Below are 12,308 nucleotides of genomic sequence, written 5' to 3' on the forward strand. Positions count from 1 at the left end.
ACTTCTGACCTACCTAACGAAGAGAATAAATTTGTGTCCTTTAAGCCATTAAGCTTGTGGTTATTTACTACAGTAGCAATAGGGATCTAATATGAGCCCCTTGACTAACCATGAAGACCTTTCTCCATGGAAATCTAGACAAATGACAGAGCTCATCTCTAACATGGTTTGAGAAATTGGTCATTGGTGAAGCAAAAGTACATGGAGAAGGATGTATCTGGCAAAGGCTTTAAACCAGGGGTTGCAAACGAAAAGCCCAAGAGCAAAGCCTACAGAAGAGGGTGTTTTGTTTTCTGTACACTGCTTCAATAACTAGAAAACTTAATATGAAATTTGGGGTTCTGGTTTCTCTTAAAAAGCTGAAAGGGAGGCCAGGTGTTGTGGCTCATACCTGTACTCCCAGCACTTTGGGAGGCCAAGGCAAGAGGATCACTTGAGGCCAGGAGTTCAATACCAGCCTGGGAAACAAAGAGAGACTCTTGTCTCTAAAAAAACAGAAAAATTAGCGGGCATGGTGGCTCATGCCTGTAGTCCCAGCTACTTGGGAATCTGAGGCAGGAGGATGGCATAAGCCTGGGAGTTGGAGGTTGCAGTGAGCTGTGATCAAGCCTCTGCACTCCAAGCTGGGTGACAAAGCAAGATCCTGTCTCAAAAAAAAAGTTATTCATCTTAAGAGTTCATCTGAGTTCTTCATCTTAAGAACTCAGGCTAGGCCAGGTGAAGTGGCTCACCCTGTAATCCCAGCTCTTTGGGAGGCCAAGGTGGGCAGATCACCTGAGGTCAGGAGTTCAAGCCCAGCCTGTCCAACATGGCGAAACCCCGTCTCTACTAAAAATACAAAAATTAGCCAGGCATGGTGGCACACACCTGTAGTCCCAGCTACTTGGGAGGCTGAGTCATGAGAATCAATTGAACCCAGGAGGCAGAGGTTGCAGTGAGCCGAAATCACGCCACTTCACTCCAACCTGGACAACGGAGTGAGACTCCACCTCAAAAAAAAAAAGGGAACTCAGGCTGGTTCACCTTCTCTCATCTTCTCCCAATCCCCACTCCTCTCCCAGCCATTCTAGGAATGCTCTTAGTTTTTGGGCAGTGGTTTCTGGACTTCAGAATGGCCTAAGATTTTGTTTTCCCTGATACAGCAGACACTTAAGCCCCCAGCTGGATTCCCACCCTGCAACTGGAGCCAGGCTGGGAGAAGGTAGCTAACACAGGCAGGCCACTCAGGAAGGAACTTTGGAAACAAGTGGATAGAGGCCAAGCCCTGTCCTTGGGAACCAGAGAGGGAGATGTGTTTATCAGTTCCCAGGCAGGCTTCTTTCTGAAGGTCTGCCCAGGAAAAGGCCGAATGCCCCCTCCTCCTGGGTAACTTTCCCTGAAGCAGTTTGTGTTCTGGAGAGATACCGAGATGAATTCAGGCCCCTCCTCTCTGGCCTCCGGAGTTTACTCACAAACTGAGTTTGGGCTGGGTAAATTCATATCCTCAGTCTATAACCTTGACGGAGCCTGAGCTCTTGATTCCAGTCCAAACCAATGGCAGCCTACAAGAGGACAAGGCCAGAGGGTGAGTAAAAACATTAACCTGGGAAGAGAGGCAGAGTCCGTTCCAACAATCTGCAAGTCCAACACCAGGAGAGAGGTGCAGCGCAGAGGTCGGTGGGGGGATGCATACTAGCAACCCACAACACTCCATCCCAGCCCCACCGCACTTTGGCCCCTGGTCCCAGAAGGAAGGGGACCCTCGCTTGCATTAGGAGAAAGGAGAGGTATGCCCCTTCCTCATGAGGGGTGAAAGGAAGTGACGTGAGTCTGGACAGCCAGAGCATTTTCCTCGGCCAATGCAGGCCAAGTACAAAAAGCTCACAGCAGCCAAGCAAGACAAGGCTGTGATCCAACCCAGTTCAGGGCACACAGGTGAATGATCACAACCTCAAAAATACCAGAACTGGAAGGAATCCAGGAGAACTTCTAGTTTGGTGATTTTTGGACAGTGCTTGACAGAGCCCTAGTATTTTAAATAACTTTCAAAGGGGCCACTGATGTGGAATGGGGACAGAGAGAAATCCTACTGTGATGCAAACAAAGCAGCTCTATTTTTATTTTTTACTGTATTTTAAAAATTATTTTAGAGACAGGGTCTCACTTTGTCACTTCGGCTGGAATGGGAGTGCAGTGATATAATCCAAGCTCACTGTAGCCTTGACCTCCCTGGCTCAAGCAACCTTCCCGCCTCAGACTGCCAAGGAGCTGGGACTACAGGTGCTCACCACCAAACCCAGCTAATGCTTTTATTTTTGTAGAGATGGGATCTCACCAAGTTGCCCAATCTGGTCTCAAACTCCTAGCTCAAGCCATCCTTCTGCCTCAACCTCCCAAAGTGCTGGGATTACAGGCATGAGCCACCATGCCTGGATATTTTTATTTTTTATACATACAGTTTGTACATTTCACCTCAATTAAATATTTAAATAAGTAAGTTAATTAAATTAACTATATTACTGCACATGAGCCGGGTGCAGTGGCCCATACTTGTGTCCCAGCTACTCAGGAGGCTGAGGTGGGAGGATTGCTTGAGCCCAAGAATTCTAGGCTGCAGTGCGCTATGCCAATTAAATGTCTACACTGAATTTGGCATCAATATGGTGACCTCCCAGGAGCTGAGGGCTATCAAGGTTGCCTAAAGAGGGATGAACTCACCCAGGTCAGAAACGGAGCATGTCAAAACTCCTGTACTGATCAGTAGTGGGATCATGCCTGTGAATAGCCACTGCATTCCCACCTGGACAACATGTTGAGACCACATCTCTTTTTTTTAAAATGACTGCATTAAAAGACTAAGCTACAGGTCATGCATAGTAGTTCACACCTGTAATCCCAGCTCTTTGGGAGGCCGAGGCAGGCAGATCACTTGAGGTCAGAAGCTCAAGACCAGCCTAGTCAACATGGTGAAACACCATCACTACTTTAAAAAAAAAAAAAAAAAAAAAAAAAAATGGCCGGGTGCAGTGGCTCACGCCTGTAATCCCAGCACTCTGGGAGGCCGAGGCAGGCGGATCACAAGGTCAGGAGATCGACACCATCCTGGCTAACACAGTGAAACCCCGTCTCTACTTTAAAAAAAAATACAAAAAATTAGCTGGGCATGGTGGCGGGTGCCTATAGTCCCAGCTACTCGGGAGGCTGAGGCAGGAGAATGGCGTGAACCCGGAAGGCGGAGCTTGCAGTGAGCCGAGATCGCGCCACTGCACTCCAGAACTCCAGCCTGGGAGACAGAGCCAGACTCCGTCTCCAAAAAAAAAAAAAAAAAAAATTAGCTGGGCATGGTGGTGGGCACCTGTAATCCCAGCTACTCTACTAGGGAGGCTGAGGCAGGAGAATCGCTTGAACCAGGGAGGCGGAGGCTTCAGTAAGCCAAGATCCCGCCATTGCACTCCATCCTGGACAACAGAGTGAGACTCCATCTCAAAAAAAAAAAAAAAAAAAGGTTAAGCTGGCCGGGGACGGTGGCTCACGCCTGTAATCCCAGCACTTTGGGAGGCCAAGCCGGGTGGATCGCCTGAGGTCAGGAGTTCAAGACCAGCTTGGCCAACATCGTCTCTACTACAAATACAAAAGTTAGTGGGGCATGGTGGTGGGCGCCTCTAATCCCAGCTACTAGGGAGGCTGTGGCAGGAGAATCGCTTGAACTTGGGAGGCAGAGGTTGCAGTGAGCCAAGATGGCACCATTGCACTCCAGCCTGGGCAACAAGAGCAAAACTCCATCGAAAGAAAGAATGAAGAAAGAAAGGAAGGAAGGAAGGAAAGGGAGAGAGAGAAAGAGAGAGAAAGGAAGAAAGGAAGAAATAAAGGAAGAAAGAGAGAGAGAGAGAGAGAGAGAAGAGAAAGGAAAAGGTTAAGCTACACACACACAAAAAAAATAGAAAATCACCAATCTTATTCTTCACTTTATAAATGAGAAAACTGAGATACAGAGGCGAATAACTGGAAGTCACAGAGAAAGTAAGCAAACCAGGACTCAAGTATGGAGAAATTTCTAGGCATCCACCAGATTCCATTCTCCCCTTCTTCCTTTTATTGAAACACCTGCCCCAGCCAGACACATAACTATTGGGCTAGAGACCACAGTCCACAGCCTCCTTTGCAGTGACTAAGTTCTCAGCAATGTGAATAAAAATAATGCTCTGTTTCTTATAAGGAAAATGCTGTTTCTTCGCTCTTTGGTATCCTTCCTTTGGGTTGGGACATAAGATATCTAACTGTTGAGATAAGACCTTATGAACAAGGAACATGTCTCAGGACACACCCACATAGAAAAAGAACCTGGATCTCCCGAAGGCTTTCTGAATCAGAACCACCTCCTTGCCCTGCACTTTCTACTTTCTTTGGAATATTTATGAGACAGAAATAAACTGGATTGTTGGAGCACTCTGGTATTTTTACGTCTCTTTGTTACAGTAGCTATATCATTTATCAATTGCTAAGCAACAAATTACCCCACAACACAGTAGTTTGAAACAAAAAACATGGGAGGCCCAGGCAGGAGGATCACTTGAGGCCAGAAGTTCAATGCCAGCCTGGGCAACATAACAAGAACCCATCTCTTCAAAAAAAAAAAAAAAATTAAAAATTAGCTGGGCATAGTGGCTTGCACCTGCAGTCCTAGCTACTCAGGAGGCTGAGGCAGAATGTTTGCTCAAGCCCAGGAGTTTAAGGTTGCAGTGAGCTATGATCACATTAGTATACTCCAGCCTGGGCAACAAAGTGAGACCTTGTCTTAAAAATAAAAATTGGCCAGGCACAGTGGCTCACACCTGTAATCCCAGCACTTTGGGAGGCCAAGGCAGGTGAATCACCTGAAGTCGGGAGTTCGAGACCAGCCTGGCCAGCATGGTGAAATCCTGTCTCTAATAAAAATACAAAAATTAGCCGAGCGAGGTGGCGGGTGCCCGTAATGCCAGCTACTTGGGAGGCTGAGGCAGGAGAATTGCTTGAGCCTGGGAGGTGGAGGTTGTAGTGAGCCCAGATCGTGCCACTGCACTCCAGCCCGGGCAACAGAGCAAGACCCCGTATCAAAAATTAATAAATAAATAAATAAATAAATAAAAATTAGGCCTGGTGCAGTGCCTCACATCTGTAATTCCAGCACTCTGGGAGGCCGAGACCGGTCAATCATTTGAGGCCAGGAGTTCAAGACCAGCCTGGCCAACATGGTGAAACCCTGTCTTTACTGAAAATACAAAAATTAGCCTGGCATGGTGGTGCATGCCTGTAGTCCCAGCTACCCAGGAGGCTGAGACATGAGAATCGTTTGAACCCAGGAGGCAGAAGTTTCAGTGAGCTGAGACTGAACCACTGCACTCCAGCCTGGGCAACAGAGTGAGACTCTGTCTCAAAAATATAAAGTATACAATAATTAAAATTAAAATTAAAAAAATTTAAAAACATTTCTTGTCTCATAGTTTCTGTGGGTTAGGAACTGAGGAGCAGCTCAGCTGCCTCAGGATCCCTTCTGAGGCTGCAGCCAGAGTATTGGTGGGGACCGCAGCCAGAGTATTGGTGGGGACCACAGCCATCCAGAACTGCTAGCTCAGGACTAGAATATTCACTCCCGCGTTCATCCACTCTGGCTGCTGTCACAGACCGCAGCTCTCATCACGTGGCTTCTCCACAGGTGAATGTCTTTGTGAGGCGGTTCTTGGCTTCCCCCAGAGCAAATGACCAGAAATAAGGAGTGGCCCAGAAGGAAACTGCAGTGCATTTTTATAACCCAGTCTCCAGTCCCAAGTCAAGCACTGTCACCTCCCTTTCATTCTATTTGCTGGAAGAGTCGCCAAGTTCTTTGTAATCCCATCACCTTGGGAGGCCAAGGTGGGAGGCCAGGAGTTCAAGACCAGCTGGGCAACATAGCAAGACCCTATCTCTCCAAAAATCAAAACAAAATAAACAGCTAGGCATGGTGGTACACACCTGTAGTCCTTGCTACTCGAGAGCCTGAGGTGGGAGGATTGCTTGAACCCAGAAGTTGGAGGAAGCAGTGAGCTAGAATTGAGCCACTGCACTCCAGCCTGGGTGACAGAACGAGACACTGTTTCAAGAAAAAAATAAAATTAAATTAAAAACAAAAAATACGGCCGGGCACCGTGGCTCATGCCTGTAATCCCAGCACTTTGGGAGCCTGAGGTAGGCAGATCACCTGAGGTCGGGAGTCCGAGATCAACCTGACCAAAATGGAGAAACCCCACGGCTACTAAAAACACAAAATTAGAGGTTGCAGTGAACCGAGATCGTGCCATTGCACTCCAGCCTGGGCAGCAAGAGCGAAACTCCATCTCAAAAAAAAAAAAAAGAAAAAAAAAATTAAAAATTAAAATAAATTTCTTTTTTAAAAAAGAGTCACCAAATTCTGCCCAAGCTCAAGGGGGTGAGAACTAGGCTCCACTTTTTAAAGGGAGGAGTATCAAAGAATGTGTGGACATATTTTAAAACTACCATAGTGGCTCAGCCTGTATCCTAACCATCATTATTATTTTTAACTCATCAACTTTTTTTTTTCTTTTTTTGAGATAAGTTCTGGCTCTATCCCCCAGGCTGCAGTACAGTGGTGCCATCTTGGCTTGCTGCAACCTCCACCTCCCAGGCTCAAGCTATCCTCTCATCTCAGCCTCCAGGGTAGCTGGGGCTACAGGCGCATACCGCCACAGCCAGCTAATTTGTGTGTGTGTGTCTTCTTTTGTAGAGATGGGGTTTTGCTATGTTGTCGTCTGGATTCAAACTCGTGAGCTCAGCTGGGTGCAGTGGCTCACACCTGTAATTTCACCACTTTGGAAGGCCAAGATGGGCGGATCACCTGAGGTCAGGAGTTCAAGACCAGCCTGGCCAACATGGTGAAACCCTGTCTCTACTAAAAAAAAAAAAATACAAAAATTAGCCGGGCATGATGGCGGGTGCCTATAATCTCAACTACTCAGAAGGCTGAGGCAGGAGAATCGCTTGAACCTGGGAGGCGGAGGTTGCAGTGAGCCGAGATCATGCCACTGCACTTCAGCCTAGACAACAAGAGCAAGACTCCATCTCAAAAAAACAAACAAACAAAAAAACCCACACACTGATGAGCTCAAGCAATCCACCCGCCTCGGCCTCCCACAGCACTGGGATTATAAGGATGAGCCATGGTGCCCAGCCTAATCCATAACTTTTACAGAATTTTTTTTATCCTGCATCCTAATTAATACGCTAAATCTACCAACTCCTATCCCAGTGCATATTCTGAGCCATAATGCTTCATGATGTAGTTCAAGGACAATAATAACTAACATCACTGGGGGCTTTTTATGTGCCAGGCACATGCCAAGCATTTTCAAACATTTTGTCCCTCATGAGAACCTCTGTGGTAGATTCTACGACAAGCCTTAATTTTTTTTTTTTTTTTTTTTTTTTTTTTTTTTTTTTTGAGTTCCAGCCCAGGCTGAGTTCCAGCCCAGGCTGGAGTGCAATGGCACGATCTCGGCTCACTGCAACCTCTGCCTCCTGGACTCAAGCAATTCTCCTGCCTCAGCCTCCTGAGTAGCTGGGATTACAGGCATGCACTACCATGCCTGGCTATTTTTTTATTTTAGGTAGAGACGGGGTTGTGCCCTGTTGACCAGGTTGGTCTCAAACTCCTGACCTCAGGTGGTCCACCAGCCTCGACTTCCCAAAGTGCTGGGCTTACAGGCGTGAGCCACTGCGCCCTGCCGACATAATTTTATAGGTGAGGAAACAGGTTTAGCAGAGTACATACCAGCCCAGGCTCCTACACCTTACTCTTTTTTTTTTTTTTTTTTGAGACAGAGTCTCACTGTGTTGCCCAGGCTGGAGTGCAGTGGCATGATCTTGTGTCCGAAATTGGTGGGTTCTTGGTCTCACTGACTTCAAGAATGAAGCCGTGGACTCTCACAGTGTGTGTTACAGCTCTTACGGTGGCGTGTCTGAAATCTGCCCCTTCTGATGTTCAGATGTGTTCGGAGTTTCTTCCTTCCGGTGGGTTCGTGGTCTCGCTGGCTCAGGAGTGAAGCTACAGATCTTCCCGGTGAGTGTTGTAGCTCTTGAGGCAGCGCGCCTGGAGTTGTTCGTTCCTCCCGGTGGGCTCGTGGGCTCGCTGGGCTCAGGAATGAAGCTGCAGATCTTCACGGTGAGTGTTACAGCTCATAAAAGCAGTATAAACCCAAAGAGTGAGCAGTAGCAAGATTTATTGCAAAGAGCAAAAGAACAAAGATTCCACAGTGTGGAAGGGGACCCGAGCACGTTGCCAATGCTGGCTTGGGCAGCCTGCTTTTATTCTCTTATCTGGCCCCACCCACATCCTGATGATTGGTAGAGCCGAGTGGCCTGTTTTGTCAGGGCGCTGATTGGTGCGTTTACAATCCCTGAGCTAGATACAAAGGTTCTCCACATCCCCATCAGATTAGTTAGATACAGAGTTTCCACACACAGGTTCTCCAAGGCCCCACCAGAGCAGCTAGATACAGAGTGTCGATTGGTGCACTCACAAACCTTGAGCTAAACACAGGGTGCTGATTGGTGTATTTACAATTCCTGAGCTAGATATAAAGACTCTCCACGTCCCCACCAGACTCAGGACCCCAGCTGGCTTCACCTAGTGGATCCCACACTGGGGCTGCAGGTGGAGCTGCCTGCCAGTCCTGCGCCGTGCACTCGCATTCCTCAGCCCTTGGGTGGTCGATGGGACTGGGTGCCGTGGAGCAGAGGGTGGCGCTCGTCGGGGAGGCTTGGGCCACACAGGAGCCCATGGAGTGGGTGGGAGGCTCAGGCATGACGGACTGCAGGTCCCGAGCCCTGCCCCGTGGGAAGGCAGCCAAGGCCCGGCGAGAAATCGAGCGCAGCGCCGGTGGGACAGTACTGCTGAGGGACTCAGTACACCCTCCGCAGCCACTGGCCCGGGTGCTAAGTCCCCCATTGCCCAGGGCCAGCAGGGCTGGCTGGCTGCTCCGAGTGCGGGGCCCACCAAGCCCACACCCACCCGGAACTCCAGCTGGCCCGCAAGTGCCGCACACAACCCCGGTTCCCTCTCGTGTCTCTCCCTCCACACCTCCCTGCAAGCTGAGGGAGTGGGCTCCGGCCTTGGCCAGCCCAGAAAGGGGCTCCCACAGTGCAGTGGGGGACTGAAGGGCTCCTCAAATGCCACCAAAGTGGGAGCCCAGGCAGGGGAGGTGCCGAGAGCAAGCGAGGGCTCTGAGGACTGCCAGCACGCTGTCACCTCTCAATCTCACCTAGCTACAACTTCCACCTCCCAAGCTCAAGCAATTCTTGTGCCTCAGCCTCCCAAGTAGCTGGGATTATAGGCACCTGCCACCATGCCTGGATAATTTTTGTATTTTTAGTAGAGACAGGGTTTTTTCACCACATTGGCCAGGCTGGTCTCAAACTCCCAGTGGGTGATCCACCCACCTCGGCCTCTCAAAGTGTTGGAATTACAGGCATGAGCCTCTGTGCCTGGTCCCAAGCCTTACTCTTTTTTTTTTTAGATTTTTTTAAAAAATTATTATTATACTTTAAGTTCTGGGGTACATGTGCAGAATGTGCAGGTTTGTTACACAGGTATACATGTGCCATGGTGGTTTGCTACCCCATCAACCCATCACCTATATTAGGTATTCCTCCTAGTGCTATCCCTCCCCGAAGCCTTAATCACTGAACTAGTGCTGGGGAAAATGTGTGCTTTATGGAGAGAGACTGAGATTGGTTGGAATTCTGGCACCAACACTTAAGAATTATCTGATTTGGGGCAGGGCATCGTGGCTCACACTTGTGATCCCAGCACTTTGGAAGGCCGTGGTGAGTGGATCAGCTGAGGTCAGGAGTTCAAGACCAGCCTGGCCAGCAGGGTGAAACCCCATCTCTACTAAAAATACAAAAATTAGCCGGGCGTGGTGGAGGGCACCTGTAGTCTCAGCTACTTGGGAGGCTGAGGCAGGATTATTGCTTGAACCCAGGAGGTGGAGGTTGCAGTGAGCCAAGATGGTGCCATTGCACTCCAGCCTGGGTGACAGAGCGAGACCCTTTCTCAAAAAAAGAAAAAAAGAATTATGTGATTTTTCGTTCTTTTATTTGCTCATCTTTGTTAGGCAAGAATTATGTGATTTTTGGTGAAACCTAGTCTTCTTGGGCTTTGATTTTACCTTATAGAAAAATAGAAAAAAAGATAATCCCTTAATGGTTATGATAAGGAATAAATAAAACTATCCAAAGACCTGAGCACAGGGCTTGGCACAGATAGGGGTGGTCAGTAAAAGTGGTCTTCTCCTCTCCTTCACTTTTTTCTCAAATCTCCACTCTCATTCATACATGAGATGGTTCAGCTGTGGCCAGACTGTTGGCTTCGTTCCAGAAAGCAAAACGTAGCAGGACTGTGCGGAATTCCTGGGAAACCAGGTACGCCTGAACTCCATAGCCTTTGTTTCCTCCCAGCCTCTGCTGACACTTAGGAAAAGCATCAGAGCATTCCCTAAAGAAATGCTTTAATTAATAAAAGCCCCTGGCACCATCCCAGAACTGCCCCAGCTTCTGGAGAGAGAAAGTGTTTTCCTCCTTAGTCACACCAATGCCTTTTTCTCTGATTGCACTTTCCACGTGGTTTTCGAGCTGACAGGAAGGGTAGGAAATTGCTGCTTTGCTTTCCTGGAGAACCACAGACTAGGACCTGGGGGCATTGCTGGGTAGATTATGAACACCTTTGGCCAAGAGTTGCATCAATCCCCTAAAAAAACCTAGGTACTGGCCAGGCGCGGTGGCTGATGCCTATAATCCCAGCACTTTGGGAGGCCGAGGCAGGCGGATCACCTGAGGTCGGGAGTTCGAGACCAGCCTAACCAACATACGAAAAATACAAAATTAGCCAGGCGTGGTGGTGCATGCCTGTAATCCCAGCTACTCAGGAGGCTGAGGCAGGCGAATCACTTGAACCGAGTAGGCGGAGGTTGCGGTGAGCCGAGATTGCGCCATTGCACTCCAGCCCTGGGCAACAAGAGCGAAACTCTGTCTCAAAAAAAAAAAAAAAAAAAAAAAAAAAATCCTGTTACTGAGACTTCTAGGGTATCTGGACAGAGGAAGGCTAGATCTTCTAAGAATAAAAATTGCAGCCGGGGAGACAGAGCAAGATCCTGTCTCAAAAAAAAATTAAAAAAAGAAGAAGAAAAAGCGAAGGCTTCATTTGCCCAATATACAATGCACGACTCTCAACACCTTCAAAGAATTACATGCTCCTCCCATGAAAACGCTTCTGTTTTTTGTTTTTTGTTTTTTTTTTTTTTTTTTTTGAGACGGAGTCTTGCTCTGTCGCCCAGGCTGGAGTGCAGTGGCGCGATCTTGGCTCACTGCAAGCTCCGCCTCCTGGGTTCACGCCATTCTCCTGCCTCAGCCTCCCAAGTGGCTGGGACTACAGGCGCCCGCCACCACGCCCAGCTAACTTTTTGTATTTTTAGTAGAGACAGCATTTCACTGTGTTAGCCAGGATGGTCTCAATCTCCTGACCTCGTGATCCGCCTGCCTTGGCCTCCCAAAGTGCTGGGATTACAGGCGTGAGCCACCGTGCCTGGCCTGAAAATGCTTCTTATACAAAATTTAAAAGTTTGGGAAAATATTGTGACAATTTGTCTAATTCTGAAACATGACATGTTTACTTGGGGTTATTTATCGTTTTTTTGGTGGGGGGCCAGGGAACTGGGTCTCACCCTGTCACCCAGGCTGGAGTGCAGTGGCACAGTCTCAGCTCACTGCAACCTCTGCCTCCCAGGCTCAAGCCATCCTCCTGCCTCAGCTTCCTGAATAGCTGGGACTACAAGTGTACTCCACTATGCCCAGCTAATTTTTGCACTTTTTGTAGAGATGGGGTTTTGCCATGTTACCCAGGCTGGTCTTGAACTCCTGAGCTCAAGTGATCTGCCTACCTTGGCCTCCCAAAGTGCTGGGATTACAGGCATGAGCCATGGCCCCCAGCCATTTATCATTTTTTACAACCATCCATGGTTAGCATTCTCTGCTACACTATCGGGTCACACTTGGAGGCCCATGAAAGAGGGTGTCTTACTAAAGATGAAAGGAGGTGATTCAGGCGTTTTCCCCCATGCACCTCCACAGAATTGACTGCTTCTCTCCAGAGTGTTTCTCTAATGTTCACAAGGCCTTAAAATGAGGGGGCTCACGGAGTGTCTAAGAGGAAGCTGGAGTCAGGCAGTGGGAATAAAAAGAATCCCTTGACTCCTCAGAAGCTTTCCTAGGCCAGGCACGGTGGCTCCTGCCTGTAATCCCAG

The sequence above is a fragment of the Gorilla gorilla genome, chromosome 7 (assembly GCF_029281585.2).
Source record: "Gorilla gorilla gorilla isolate KB3781 chromosome 7, NHGRI_mGorGor1-v2.1_pri, whole genome shotgun sequence".
In the NCBI taxonomy this organism is placed as follows: Eukaryota; Metazoa; Chordata; class Mammalia; order Primates; family Hominidae; genus Gorilla; species Gorilla gorilla.